The sequence below is a fragment of the Gekko japonicus genome, unplaced genomic scaffold, assembly GCF_001447785.1.
Source record: "Gekko japonicus isolate JY-2015 unplaced genomic scaffold, Gekko_japonicus_V1.1 scaffold208, whole genome shotgun sequence".
Lineage (NCBI taxonomy): Eukaryota > Metazoa > Chordata > Lepidosauria > Squamata > Gekkonidae > Gekko > Gekko japonicus.
In genome coordinates, this window is record NW_015173680.1 from 1,049,651 (window position 1) to 1,062,016 (window position 12,366).

Sequence of the window (12,366 nt, forward strand, 5' to 3'; positions counted from 1 at the left end):
TTAGAGTGGATCCTGGGATCTGGGTGGCCCAGGTTCAAATGTGTCCTCTGCCATGCAGCTCACGGGGACAATGGGCTGCTTGCACTCTCAGCCAAACCTACTTTACAGGGTTGTTGTGCCAACAAAATGGGACAGGGTGAACAATATATGCCACCTTGAACTCCTGCGGGGAAAGGCAAAAAAATATGCTAGGGAAGATGAATCAGGAGTTCTCATGCTTGACAGAGCTGTGCCAAGAACTCAGCCTTCCATGAGCAGCTACACAGTAAATGTTTACAGTGGGAAGGAACAGTTCTGCATGAAGAAGATACGGTTGTTTGTATGGCAGCCTGCTGTTTTAAAAAGTCACAGGTGCTTTTTCAGGGAGGATGGGATGTATTCATCCTCCCTGGTTCCTTTATTCATATCTGTATTGTTGCTGAAAGAGGAAATCACTGTGCTAGGATTTTTTCTCACACAGTCCAGAGAGTCTCAAATATGCCACCGTGCTCAGATCTTCAGGGTGTATCCTGTGAAGTACAAATACACTGATGTTCATAGTACTTTTCCACTTTCTCCCTAAGAGTTAATTGAGATCTCCAAAAGTAGATGCTGGCACTTACAGGACCTTTGTGCTTCAGTTTTGTTTGGTCTTTTACTGATTGTGATACTTTGCTGATGAGAAGAGAAACTTCATTGCCAAAGGTCTGGACACATGAAGCTGCCTTACACTAAATAAAACCACTGGTCCCTCAAGGTCTGTATTTACTAAGACTGGTGGTGACTCTCCAGGGTTCAGACAGAGGCCTTTCACATCGCCTACTGCCTGATCCTTCTAGCTGGAGATGCCAGGGATTGAACCTGGTCACTTCTGAATGGGAAGCGTATGCTGTACCACTGAGTGCAACAGCCCCCTCTCATTTTTAAAGATATAAGTTAAGAGGCAGTTTCTTTTTTAATGTAAATACCCTTTTCCTTTCAGTTAAGGTAATTATGCAGAATTGCAGACACATCCAGCCTCCTGGTCAGGTTGCATTACGCTTTGTGCAGGAAAGCCATTGGCACCATCAAAATATACCTATAGTAATTCGATAGGTTGGTGGAGGTATTGTACCCCACCACTATGCAAGTAGAGAAAGCCTGGGATCCAGGGCACCTCAAAACTGGGTCCACTGGCACTGGGGAGGATGGCTTGCCATTGTGGCTGTGGAGCTACAGTGTGAGCAGGAGTATTAGTGGAATAAGACTGTTGGGTCTGGGAGTTTAGGATGTTTTGTTTTAGATACAGGTTGGCACCCTTCTATCTAGGGATTCCCAAATTGTTCTGGGGAATCTTGGGGTCCCTTTGGAACGTTATTAACTTATCAAGGTAAAGGGCAGTCATGGCGACAGCTTCCTGGACAACTCTTTACCCACACACTGAGCTTTCTGTAAAACATATAGCCAAAGGAGAGGATTATGGGTGACATTGGCAGAAAGGCGAGTTAAAAAGAGCATTGATGGGCTCTGACTTGGCTAGCTAAGGCCAGCCCGATATCGTCAGGTCTCGGAAGCTAGCAGGGGGATCCCTGGTCAGTATTTGGATGGGAGATCACCAGGGTTGCTACACAGAGGCAGGCAGTAGCAGACCACCTCTGAACATCTCTTGCCTTGAAAACCCCACAGGGTTGCCATAAGTTGGTGGCGATTTGACAGCAAAAGGGGGGGGGGGGAGGTAGGTCACATTCAGCTCAAGTGAGAATCCAGCCTGGTGTGTGCCCCACTGGTTCATTTCCTGCATGCTTCAGAATCCTGCACAGCTTTCTGGAATCCTTCAACAATGAATGTGGAAAGCGTCCTTACAAAGATGGGGAAATTTCAGAATTGGCACTTACGGTGAGAAGGTGGCTGGAAAGAAGCAGCTTTATGACTATTGCCATTTGGGTTGAGAGCCACAGACCCGCCCCGGAAGGCTGCTGCAGTGGGAGATGCTTGAGATTCCTCCGAAGATCCTCCCACCTTGGCCTGCTGTGTGTGAGTGGGCTGAATTCCATTCCAGCAGAGGAAGGGATAGCAATGGGGCAGGGAGCTGGATTGGCTGCCTGGGTCAGATGCTTCCTTATTAGGCTGTCCAGCAGCAGCCTGGGGATACGGGAAGACTTTTTCAGGATTTGGTGCTTTGAATGGAAAGGCTGGATTTGTAAACCAAATAGAAAAGTTGAATGGTGGTGCTTGAATTTCTGTTAAGGATTCCCTTTTGCTCTGGACAACAGGCATCCCATTACTTCCCCGGGTCGCTCCAAATCCTACAATGGCAGATGTTATCGTGGGCAGGATAGTCATCTGGGATTCCCCGCACCCTTTACTAGCTAGCTCACTTTGCCCAGGAAGATGATAAACTGAGGACAGGACTGAATGGTCGTTAGTAGACCAACGGTGGGGAACTGCCACATTTCCTTCTACTGGCTACTGCCATCGTGGTCAAGTCCTGGGATCTGCTGGACTGTGAATCCAGGGTTCTACTTAGCCGTGAATCCAGGGTTCTACTTAGCCATGAATACAGCAGGCTCCATGGGGCAAGTCACTGTTGTCACCCTTGGTTCTCCATCTCTAACAGCGAAGCAGGAATTTCTCCCTCCCCTGTTGTCAGTATGCCTCACTGGCTGTAAAGACAATTCCAGATTTAAAGGAGACTGGGTGTGCCTGAAGCCTTTCCTGTTCACTATTCCATATGGTTTAATGCCACCTTGACAGTGTTCCCTCTAAGCTGAGTTAGTGTGGGCTAGCTCACAGTTTTTTAGCCTCCGGCTCACACATTTTTGTCTTAGCTCAGGAAGGATGATTCCAGAGCAAAGTAATTTATGCAGTAGCCAAATTGCCTGCTCACAACTTTAATGCCAGTAGCTCACAAAGTAGAATTTTTGCTCACAAGACTCCACAGTTTAGAGGGAACATTGCCTTGGAATGGTTCTGCATCTCTTACAGGTGCTGTGTCACACACTAGTGAGTAAGCCCTGCATGGAAGATGTGCTGGTGTGCAAACACAGGGTGTATGCGGAGGCCAGTGCAGAGTTAGTAACCCTTGAGATGGTGCATCTGGCAATCATGCGGAATCCATTTCCCCCCCAGAGAGAAAAACAGATTTCAGCTTTCCTGCACTTAATGCACAGCTGCCACCTTCTGTTTAAAGAGCCTCCCTTCCACCTCCATTGTCATATATGGCAACTCTCTCCTCTGGTGACCTCATCCTTGGATGGTGTTCAATTTATAGTCTGGCATCGGGATAACTGGGCTGTGGTTGTTGAAGCAACCATTAATGATTGATTGTTCTGCAGCTCCAGCCACGAGAAAAGTCTTCACTGCTCAGGAGACTATTGTTGGACTGACCATGGGGCCTCTCAGCTATATGGAGAGATGAGAATAATTTCTTACTTCTATGTATTTAGTGTGTATGGGATAGAACAGACTGGCAGGGCAAAGCCCACTAAGACCTAATTTGCAAAAGGGAGCAAACAAAATAACTTACCTTAATTTTGGTGTTTGGGATACATTGCATGTGGCTCACTTGTCCCTATTTATCAGTAACAGCGGGTCTCTGGAAAATCACCACCCCTGTTAAGAGATTTAGGAGAGAGAGAGAAGATTTTATTGTATTTAGCCATAGGCCATTACAAACCACAAACAGAGAAGAGCACAATAAAACACAAAAATTGTGTAAAATAAGATACAGTCCAACATTATAAATCCATAAAACCGAGGTTATGAACAGTTAAAACCGAGGTTAAGAGATTTAGGGTGTACCTGTTTAAACAGTGTAAACAAAAGTATATCTTTCTAACTGGGATGTGTATTTAATGCCATTATGAAGGCTGCTTTAATGTTTTAGGTGTCTAGAAGCTACAGTGGGTAGGTGGATTCATGTCTTCATCTTGTCTCTAATCCACATTAAAGGCCTGTGCACGAACACTTAAGGCTCCAGTTAGATGTGATGTTTTTAAATGGGACTGGTTGGGGTTCTCCTGACCCAATTGTCATTCCCTGCAGTCAGAAAACAGCTATGGGGAACTAATTTCCAAAATACTACTGGGACCTGATTAAGAAGAGAAGAGATTGGATTTATACTCCCCCTTTCACTTGGAGTCTCAGAGTGGTTTACAATCTCCTTCCCTTCCTCTCCCCACAACAGACACCCTGTGAGGTAGGTGGGGCTGAGTGGGCTGTTTGAGAACTGCTTTTGAGAGAACAGTGGCTTGCCCAAGGTCACCCAGCAGCTGCATGTGGAGGCCTGGGGAATTAAACCCGGTTCTCCCAGATTAGAGTCCGCACTCCTAACCGCTACAACAAACTGGCTGTCAGGAGTGGGAGTGCTACGTGGTGGGGGGAATGGGCTTCAGTCTCCTCTCCCTGTGCTATTTTCCTGACTTTAAATGGCCCCAGGGGGTGTTATTTGGCCCATCTGGGGAGCAAGTGTTTTGCGGGGGAACTTAGTTTGAGCCAAAAGCAACATGCAGCACACAGCTTTCTGTTTCATGTACTGCACCTGCTGAGGTTCATTTTGGACTGTTGATAACACAAGATCTTTTTTTCCTAGGCTGCGTTTAAGCAAAAGAACATTGTTTTGTTATTAAATCAGTGCCAGACAGACTGGAGAAGAAATACACGCTTTCTCCAGAAGAATATTTTTGTAAGCAGTATATGCAATTCAGGGAGTCTGCAAGTCTGGTGCTGTATGCAGACAGAGTGGGAATTTGGAGCTGTGTTCCAGAGTTGTGTGTTTGGGGCGGTGGGGCAGGTATTTTGGTCAGAGCTTGGCTGACTGTGCACGCCTGCATGTTATTAATTTTATATTAATTTGTAAGCAGCATCCCAGTTCCCTATCTAAGAATTTGGACAACCGGACAATTAAAACCTAGTTTTCATGTCACAACAGGCAAGTCTCCTCTGCTGATCAGCACCTTCTGGCTGCTGCTTCAGCCTCTCTCTTTCCTTGTTGCTCGCTCATTGGAGTATCTGTCTTGCTCCTGTGTAATTCATTTCCCTTAAAAAGGCAGCTGGGGGTTTCTCAGCATCTGGTTGGATCTTCTAAGGCATCTGCTCTTTGTCAGTAGTCTAAGAACTCTTGTAATCACAGCTGCCGTGGAGTACGCAATGACAGAACAAAGGAACTCGAGACCCAGACTAGACTGTGCACGAGGTGGCCTGACCACAAACCAAAGCGAGGTGGCCACCAGAGGCAGCAGATCAAGGCATTATAAGAAATGGCAGAGTGGGAGAAAAAAATTGACTCCACTCCCATGTGACACAATCCACCGTACAATTCTCTTATAGGTCCCATGGAAACAGGCTTTCAAGAACCATAGTAGCTCATTTCAGTAAACGTTCCATTGAGGTTTGCACAGGAGAAGTACTCAAGGGCTTGACTCCATGCTGATTGGTAGGTGGGTAGGATGTCATGTGGATTCTCTGACTTTGAGCCAGGCCAGAATAGCCTCCACTGGGGCCTAAAGTTGCACTAGAAATACCTTGCAATATCAAACAATTCCATCAAAGAGCAAATAGAGACAGAACCTCCATGTCCCTGACACCTGTTCCTGCACAATGTTTTTAAATGGAAGTGGTTGATACAACCATCTGTGAGTCCACAGAAATACCAAATGGTGCATTGTCGACTGGTGATGTTCATGCAGTGGCAGATTGGTTCTAACTTCTGACTAGCAGACAGAAACCACTGGAGCTAATAACCAAGTAGAAAGATGATTTATACTAGTGGTTTTTGTAGCATCAAAATTTGACTTTGGAGAAATAGGTTCAAACAGTATAAGCTCCAGGATTTGAGAGCCCCTTGAAGAAGACACCCTTCATCCAAAAGAAGTGGAGCACACAGACAAAAAAAAAATCTCAAATACTGCCTTGGATCTTCTTGGGGAATCCATGCAAAGTGTTGTGACGGAGTGAACTTTGCTGGTTGGGAGTTCCAGGTCTGTGCCCAGCCTTGCTTCCAAGTTCAAAGGAACTTGGGTGACTTAAGTCACTTTTGGCCTCCAGTGCTCATGCATTCTCTCTAACAAGCCCAGCATTTTAATTGTCACGGGTTTCCGCAAAGAATCTTGGGAACTATTGAGGATATTGAGAATTGTGCTGGACTGTCCAGATCCTCTTGAACCTCAACCTCAACATGCCATCGAAATTGCCTTGATTGTCCTGATTGATGACCTACACTCACTAGCCCACTAATAGGGGGAGTTCACTGCCCAATGGAACCTCTCAACAATTGTTTACATACCATCAGTCCTTGTTATATTTCTGGGCTGCCAAGATGGAGGTAGGGATGCCAGCCCCGGAATTACAGCTCATCTTCAGATTACAGAGATCAGTTCCCCTGGAGAAAATGGATGCTTTGAAGGGTGGACTCTATAATATTGTACTCCACGGAGGTCCCTGCCCTCCCCAGGCTCCATCCCCAAATCTCCAGGAGTTTCCCGACCTGGATCTGGCCACTTTAGCCCCCCGCCAGTGTCTGGGGGGATCTGGCAACCCTACTTGGAGGCTTTACGGTTGCTTCTGGTTTTTTTTGCAAGGTGGGTTTCAGAAGGTATGGGGGGGGGGATGTGCTGCCCCTTGGCCTGCAGGGTTTCATTTGGTTCCTCAAGCTGTTTAATATCAATATGAAACTGCTGGAGGAGTTCATCCAGGGATTTGGAGTTGAGTGGATGATATTTAGTTTTCTCTCTTCCTGCTATTTAATTCCAGGGAGGCTGTGAATGTGCAGAACAGGTGTTTGGTAGTGGAGAGGGACAGGATGAGGGTGAATGAACTAAAACATAATTTAGATAAAACAAGATGTGCTGTGTGGATTGGGTGAAAGCTGACATGGGAACACGTGTACAGCCTGAAAGAGCAGACTTGTCTGGGAATTCTCCTCTCTCTGATTCTGGATAAGCATGTGGCAGAAGTGAAGGCATGCTTGTAGGGTTGCCAGTTCCAGGTTGGGAAATACCTGGAATTTTTTTTTTGGGGGGGGGGAACCTGAGGAGGGTGGGGTTTGGGGAGGGGAGGGACTTCAATGGGGTGTAATGCCATAGAGTAAAGCAGCCATTTTCTCCAGATGAACTGACTTATATTGCCTGGAGATCAGTTGTAACAGCAGGAGATCTCCAGCCACCACCAGTAGAGGTGCTCAGCTAAGGGGCTCTGCTGCGGGAACCAACAGCCTTACAGATACATTTGGTGGGAACCTGTGGGGGGAGGGGAGAAGGAGATATTGTATTTATACTCCATCCTTCACTCAGAGTCTGAGAATGGCTTACAATCTAATTTCCCTTTCCCTCCCCACAACAGACATCCTGTGAGGTAGGTGGGGCTGAGCTGTTTTCGAGAACTGCTCTTGAGAGAACAGCTCTGGAAGAACTTGTGACTGACCCAAGGTCACACCAGCAGCTGCATGTGAAGGAGTGGGGAATCAAACTGTTCTTGGCAGCTGCCCCTAAACTGTGGAACTCCTTTTCTAAGAATTTAATTGTATCTCCACATTGCAGGCCTTCTGGAATTTTTAAAAGGCCTCATCTGTTTTGGAAGTCCTTTGAACAGGTTTTTTGTTACCCCTGGTTTTAGCTTGTTTTTTTTCTGCTGCTGATTGTCATATTTATGTAATAGTTTATTTTATATGTTTCCTTTTTAAAGTTGCCTCGGAATATGTTTTCTATGTAGAAAAGTGAGCTATAAATTATATAAATAAATCTCCAAATACAACTGGATCAAAGGGACTATTTTGAATTGTCACAAAATTATTAAGAGACCCTTTCTACCATTATTTCTGCTTCCCCTGCTTCTCCCTTCAGAAGAAGGGAGCCCCCTTCTGGTGTTTTAAATCTGGCACCAGAAGGTAAAATTTGGATACTGAGGAAAGTATGAGGGACAAGTCCTCTAAATTGTGATGGTGGCAGCATAGATTGTTTTGAGGAGTATGTTTCCACTTTCAAGCTTTGAGAACTCTCTGTCATCTGAAGTGCCCAATATTTGGGTAAGCCTCACTTTATGCTTTACATGAAGACTTTGTAAAGAGATGGTAGAAATAGGCCAAGCATGAAACAAAGCCCAGGCATGGCCATTCACCTGGACTGAGCACCAGAAGGGCTGCCATATCAGAAAAACTCAGTGCTAAGACAGCAACTTCAAATAAGTCACATATTTCTCTCTTCCCCTTGACAAGGGTTGGACAGAGCATCTGTGACAGAGTATCTGTGACAGAGTGCAATGCAAGTAGGGACATGACCTCATGAGGCCAGCTCCCCAATCCTGAGCAGCAACACGGGGGTGCTGCCAGAGCAATGGCAACACTACCACTGAGGCCCTGGAAGAGCAGGCGGGATCTCAGACTATATGTGTCAGGCCAGTCTATGGCTGCTTCCACACGCACCACCTTTGCTCTGCTTTAGCATCCAAACTAGAGCAGTTTTGTTTTGGTTTTTTGCAGCACCCACATGGTGGACATCTCCCAACTACTTTCTTTCTACATTTCCCCTGTTTTGCTATCCTCTTTCCCAAACCTGGCTTCATAACTCTCACAGCCAAGGTGCCTTTTTACACTTTGTGGATGGAAAGATGGACATTTTTCAAAGTCCCACCCACACTGCCATTTTCCTTGTCTCAGCCTCCTGTAGCTGCCCTCACCCTCTGTTCCACCTTTAAAGGTAAAGGTTCCCTTGCTCGAAAGCCAGTCGAGTCCGACTCTAGGGTTGCGGTGCTCATCTCCGTTTCAAAGCCGAAGAGCCGGCACTGTCCGAAGACATTTCCGTGGTCATGTGGCCGGCATGACTAAACACCAAGGCGCGCGGAACGCTGTTACCTTCCCACCGAAGTGGTACCTATTTATCTACTTGCAATGTCTTGCTTTCGAACTGCTAGGTTGGCAGGAGCTGGAACTAGAGACAGGAGCTCACTCCGTCTTGCGGCACACTCGGGTCTCGAACTGCTGAACTACCGACCTTCCACAGCCTGCAGTTCAGCGTCTTAACCACTTGAGCCACCGCAGCTCCGTGTTCCACCTTTGGGGGCTTTTAAAAAAATTGATCACTTTCACTGGTAAAAAAAAAGCAAGTCTCCAGCCCTTTTAGTTGCAGGGATATAAGAGGAATCCATAATATATCATGACAATACATTGTTATACCTCATAGAATCACAGAGTTGGAAGGGGCCACACAGGCCACCTAGTCCTAGCCCCTGTTCCATGCAGGATCAGCCTAGAGCAGGGGTGTCAAACTCATTTGTTACGAGGGCTGGATCTGACATAAACGTCACTGGGTCCGGCTGGGCGATGTGTGCTATAAAATGTAAGGCCAGGTACCAGACATAGAAACTGTATAACGGACAGCAGCTGGTAAGCCCCAAAGTGGTGTATCTCACTGCAAGGTCCCATGGGCTGGGAGGTGGGTGCAGAGGAAAACCCACATAGGCAGACTGGAAAGACAGCAGTGCAATGTTGGGCAGAGGCTCCCATGATGCTTGACTGCTGCAGACATTGTTCTGCCGTGCTGGAGCCACAATGGAGTGGCTCCGCCCACTCCCCCCAGTACTCCCTCCCTCGCATCAGTTGCTCGCGGGCCACATAAGAGCCCTGGACAGGCTGGTTCCAGCCCCTGGGCCTTATGTTTGACACCCCTGGCCTAGAGCATCCCTGTTTGTCCAGCCTTTTTGCATGATAATGATCTAGCAGTTGCTTCTTTACAAAATGCCCTCTGGTGGTGTTGGGGAGAGGGCAAATGGCAGCTGTGGGGGGCTGAGACAAGGAAATCATATGGGGAAAGGGTATGGGAAACTGCTGTGTGGATGGCCTGTTGCTGAGGCACTGAGAGTTACCTGGAGCTACATGGAGAATTGTCACTGTGTGGAGCAGTCTATCTATATATCTAATTCTCAAGTCGCCCCCTGGTGTGCGGATACTTAAATCCGCACATCGGGGGGACCTGGGGGGGAGGGAGAGGTTTGTGCGCATGTGGGGCGGTCCCCACGTGTGCACAAAAATCCTAAATCTGGAAAAAAACATCGGGGAGATGTTTAAATCCCCCCGAAACCCATAGAGCATCCCCTGCGCATGCGCAGGGAACACTTTGCGACCGCCGCTGCCGCCGCCGCTTGGAAGGAAAGCGGCGAGCCGGGAGGGGGGCCCTCGAGGGGGAGGGGGGAGATCGAGCGGGGGGGAACGGGGGAGGAACCGGCAGGATGGGGGGGGACTTACCTCCTCCTCCTGCTTCCTCCTCCACCTTCTGACTTTGGAGCTCCATTTGGAGCTCTGCCTCCCTCCCCACCCCCCACCCCTGCGAGTATTGCGGGCCCACCCCTTGTTATATCTAAGAGAGGGAGGGAAGCGGATGAGGAAGGTCTTTCTTATTGTAGAGATAAGAAACCTGTTGCTTTCTTATCTCTAACCAGCAGTTGAGAAGGAAGCAACAGGCAGAGCTGAGGGCAGCCAGAGAGGCTCTGAACATCTGGAGGATGAGGAAACATCCTACTAAGTCTTTCAGATTTTCCCACATCACGGAACTCATTCCACACCAACTGATCTGCTTAAGTGACCTTACCTGGTATATTGCAGAAGATTCTGGGAAGTGTTCTAGACACACAGTTAATATATACAGGATGTTGACCACTGTACAGAACCTCAGTGCACATCCATGTTCTGACCCAAGATGCACTGATTCACGCACAACAAACTCCTCAGCACCACCAGGTGCATTTCTATCAGAGGTATTCTGGAAGTTCCCTGCTTGAAAATTAATTTGTAGGCATATGCAGGCCCAGTTTGGATCAGGACTTCAGAACACAGTGAGAAGTGGCTTAAGCCCTGCCCCAGTGGAGTAATTTACATGTACCTATCAGTAGATGTTGAATTTCCCCCAAAGGGCAAATAGCAGCTCCCCACAGCTGTTTCAGGTCATGAAAACAGTGCGAGGGGGAGAGGCTGAAGCCCACTTTCCCCATGTGCTGGGGTGACAATCCAAACTGGGCTGCACACAGGGGTCATTTCGTAGAAAAAGAGCTGCAGGAGCTCATTAGCATAACATTAGCATATGCCACACCCCCTGACATCACTGGAAGTGTGCACCAGCCCCTCTGACAGGCAGAAGCACCTGGGATCAATTCTTTCCCCCCTCTCTCTTCCCTTCGCCTCCAAGTCGGGTGAAGGAAAAGGGGAGGGGGAGGATCTCAGGCGCTTCTGCCTGACAGAGGTGCTGGTGTGCCCACAGCCAGCCTGGGTGAATTATAGAATCATAGACTCATAGAGTGGGAAGGGACCTCCAGGGTCATCTAGTCCAACCACCTGCACAATGCAGGAAATTCACCAATACCCCCCCCCAGACCCCAGTGACTCCTGTTCTACGCCCAGAATATGATTTAAAAAACCCCTCCAGGATCACTGGGGGCCAAACTGGCCTGGAGAAAAATTGCTTCTTGGCCCCAAAGTGGCGATCAGCATTTCCCTGGGCGTGTAAGAAAGGGCCACAAGAACTAAGCACTGATGCAACCCTTCCTGCTCTACCTCTCGTGATTTGCCTAAGTTCACACAATCAGCATTATGATCCTTTTAAAGTTGAAAGCATGATATAAATGCAAAGGACTATTTGTAAGATTATCAAGACCAGGACGCATCTCACTTCTGGCAATCACTTGGAGAGACCCTATCACTCAGCTTCCATAGCCCCACACACACCCCACACTGGAATAAGAACATAATATCAGGCCATACCACATTGCAATAAAGCCCCTACAACTGTATACAGAAATACTGAGCTTCCCTACCATTTGCCACAACTAGCCCACCACACAACCAGGATCAAGACTCCTAAGTGGACCAACAGACAGGCATACACTCGTTTGAGAAACTGAGTATTACATTACAACACCTCTGGAACATTACAGATCAGTAGAGGCAGCACTGCACAGTGGTCAGAGTTGCAGATTGATGTGGGGAGACCCAGGTTTGTATTCTCACTCTGCTGGCTGAGTGACCCCGGGCCAAATCTCCCCTTCTCTACCTAACCTACCCCACAGGGTTGTTGTGAGGATGAAATGGAGACTCATGGGCAGGGTCCCCAGCTTCCCTGGCAGGAACACTATGTTAAGAAATCTCTCACAATTATGCAGCCATAGCAGGCAGGAGGGAAGGAGGCGAATACCTCCAGCGCCAGAGACTTGTAAAGAAAGAGTCAAACTTTGGGGACTCACCCGTGCACCAGAGGGCCAAGGCAGCAGGAGGCAAGAAGCCTGGGCGAGCTGGGCTCCTCCATGCCTGGCAGAAGATGAGGTGCAGAGGCGAGAGATGGGCAAGCAGAAAAGGCACTCAGCCAGCCGCACAAGCTGCGTGCAAAGAAACTCCAGCCGCCCCAAGCTTCAGGGCTGCCTCCTTAAAGG